Below are 3,564 nucleotides of genomic sequence, written 5' to 3'. Positions count from 1 at the left end.
GGGTACTGCGCCGAGGTGTGCCCCTCCTTGCTGCACACCACGTAGAGCGGATGGAAGGTGCACAGGTTCTGGAAATGGCCTGTGCGACTGCACTTGAAGCACTATGGGCCGCCAGCATCTTTGACAGGTATCGGCTCCTCTTGCGTGCCCTTGGACGAGCCTGGCGCCTCGGATCTGGACGGGAGGGGCGGCTTGGCATCCGCCGCCCCCGCAGGCTTGGACTTCTGCTTCTTCGCAAGCGAGTCGCCGGCGCGGTCGCCACCCTGAGCTGCCATCTGACCCTTGCGCTTGAGCTCGAGGCCTTTCTTCCTGTATTCTTCCTTTTTCTTCTTCTTACGCTCCTGCTCCTTGAGCCACCATGCGGGCAGCGGCCCCCATCCGCCATCGTCGTCGGCACACCCACGGGTGCGGTCCCGCGGCTGCTCCATGGGCGGCATCTCCCCTCGACGGTCGGGCTTGGATCCCATCAACACCACTTCCATGAAGGAACAAAGCAGGGGCGGGGGGGGGTGGAGTGGTGTGGAGGAAGCGAGCGGAGTGGCCGAATCGCCGCACCTCCGATTTGGAGGCAGGAAACCCTAGCGAGATGTATAGGGTTCCACGGGGGAGCCAAAGCCATTTATATGGCTGCACGGTGTGGTCCGTCTTGGGCTGGGCTTCCACTCCAGGACCAGGATGAGCCACGAGCACGAGCGAGGCCTCCTGCGACTCAGGCGCTGGCATAACCCTTGGCTGGGCCGACAGACATGGCGGCCCCGCAGGTGGCCCGCCAGGCGCCCTGACAGACAGGCCCAGCCCACCACTTGGCGCATCGTCCCCAACCCTAGGGCGTGACGACCCCGAACCCGCCGCCTCCGCGCCGCCGCCGCCACCACCATAGGGCATGTCCGGCGTAGGTCTGAGAGACAGACCCCCTGCGGCCATACCAGGACATCCATGGCGCTCACGCGCCGGAGAGGCACGCAGCACCCTAGCCGTAGCAAGAGTAAGCCGCCGTGAGCCACGGCCTTCGGGCGCAAAAGCACGCCGGCGCCCGGCCTTGAAGGAGCCCCCGAGCTCCTCCGCGCGCGCCACAAACTCCCCAATGGAGCAGGCCACACACACGCCTGCCGCAGAACCCGGCTCGGCGCACACCTCCTCTTCCTCCTCTTCATCGAAAACCTCCACAGCCAGCGCCCAAAAACGGCTCCCCAAGGAGATGCCGGCCGTCCTCTTGGACTCCGCCGGAGCCATCGCCGCCCCATCTCTCTCCGAGGCCTGAACACCAGCGTCGAGGCCGCCGGAAGCATAGAAAAGCGCGGAATCGCCGCCCCCGTCACCCGGGACGGCTGTCCGTACAGGAGCAGTTGGAGCCATCATCGTTGCGCGGCAACTAATTCCTCCTTGATCTAATGGCGCCGCCACGACAAGGTGAAGAAGATCACTGCTCTCCTCCTCTTGGCCTCCACGGCCTTTCGCGAGTGGCCTTCCAACCAAGATCGCCGCCGCATGGAGTACTTTCACCTCTTGGTCTTGCCGGACGCGCACTGCCTCCCTCGTTCTCCATTGGCACGGCTGGCTACGAGCGTGTTCCTCCTCTTTCCGTCTTGCCCCGACGACGTGTTGGACTGTCACACCCATCTCGCCCTTCAACACCTAATGAGGCTGGTTCCTTGAATTGGAGTACCTCCATTGGCAGTGGTGGGACGGGCAGTGGAGGCAACGCACAATCATCTTATTTCGTGGTGTTTAATCTCAATGGTCACGGCGGGATCTTGTTTGGTTGCAGCGAGTCCATGGGGTTGAACTTCAGAAGTGGCACTGGTGGCATACAAATCGGAGAGAGTTCATCCATTGGTGCCATTGGTGTCAGGGCAACATGTAAACCCTAAACCCTAATGCATCTAGATCATGTACTCCCTCCGTCACTGAAAAGTAGAAGTGTGGGATTGTTTCAGAAATTAAGTATGAGACCATTACGTACTGATGCTCTATTTACTTGTAGATCATCTAGTTTTTTTGTTGTACATCATGTAGGTGTGGATCACATATAGGTTCATCTAATTTTGTACTGTATCATTTGATCTTGTACTCCTGATTTTTGTAAAATTATTATTGGAGCATATAGTAGATGATTTTCTCTATTTGTAAAATTTGTTCATCTCGGTAGAATGTTTACATCTACTGTTTATAATTGTACTTATTGTGTTTGTACTTTATCTACTTTTTTGTATCATTTGAAACCTGCTAAACTCTTATTTTTTGGTCATGTGTGCATGCTATAAGTTAATGGGTTCGGCCTTGGTGGACACAATGCACACGAGATGAGAAATGGCGATAACATGGATGGTAACACCACATGTAATAACTTGGTGTGCACATGCACACGAGATGAGCGATGGCGAGAGTGCGTAAGTACATTGCCATGTATAATCTCATGTATATTTTGTTTGCTTTTTTGTTTTAAGGTATTGGTGGCGATGACAGTGCGGGTAACATTGGCTACCGAGGCAAGGGATACAACCCCAATTTTGCTCATGCTGACGAGTACCCTCCTAGGCAAGAGCCTGTACAAACCCAAAAACCACCAATCGATTTGAGTAAGCACAACTAGAGCATATTTTTGTTTCAGTAATATTCAGTATAGTTAGTGTTGCTTCTCTAATTTTTGTTCGAATGCATTTAGATGTTTTGGCGAATAAGAAGACAAGAAGACACTACCATATCGATGACAAGCGTCATATATAGGCAATGACCCTCGCGTGTAATGGGACAGGTAATAGATTGAAGCGTGGAGTTTCTAAAGCGGTTGCACTAATTTGTAAATGTCCTAGGAGGATAGTGCAAAGGGTATGGCAATAGGCTAAAATGGTGGTGGCATTACTTCGGTGAAAAACAATTGAAAGCTAAAATCAAGAAGGAAGAAGATTAAGTTAAACATAGAGGCAATGGAAGCCATCCCACATGGACAGAGAACAACCTTAGAACAAGTTGCTGGACATTTGAACATGTCACGAACCACTATTTGGCGAAGGTGAGAGTTATACTTTGATACTCTTGTAAATTTTGAACATGAAACAATGGTAGCCGAACATGATATATTCCTGTTATTTTTTGTATATTATTCTGTAGGTTGAAGGAGAAGGAAATTCGACGAATAACAAGCGAAATGAAGCATGCTTTGACTGATGCAAACACTAGGGCTCATGTGGAGTATTGCCTTAGGCATCTCGAGCCATGTAGCATGCATGATGATCCCACCTTTAGAGATGATATGGATGAGGTTCATATCGACGAGAAACGGTTCTATCGCACGCTGAAGACCCAAAACATGTAGTTGAGTCATAGAGAGGTGGCGCCATGATGTCTGCTAGGACTACGTCGGTATTTTCCCAAAGAGGAAGGGATGATGCAGCATAGCGACAGTAGGTATTTCCTTCAGTGATGAGACCAAGGTTATCGAACCAGTAGGAGAACCAAGCAACACTACATAAACAACACCTGCACACAAATAACAAATACTCGCAACCCAACGTGTTAAAGGGGTTGTCAACCCCTTTCGGGTAACGGCGCCAGAAATTGGCA

General features: G+C 51.9%; 1 pseudogene; it reads left to right on the top strand.

Moving 5' to 3' along the window:
* Nucleotides 1-2,321: 2,321 nt before the first annotated feature.
* On the top strand, nucleotides 2,322-3,316 carry LOC147975311 (uncharacterized; annotated as a pseudogene).
* Nucleotides 3,317-3,564: the final 248 nt, after the last annotated feature.

This window comes from Triticum urartu, chromosome 4A (genome assembly GCF_056163025.1).
Source record: "Triticum urartu cultivar PI428250 chromosome 4A, HENAU_Tu73, whole genome shotgun sequence".
NCBI classification, from domain to species: Eukaryota; Viridiplantae; Streptophyta; class Magnoliopsida; order Poales; family Poaceae; genus Triticum; species Triticum urartu.
This window is presented reverse-complemented; position numbering and strand designations above follow the sequence as displayed.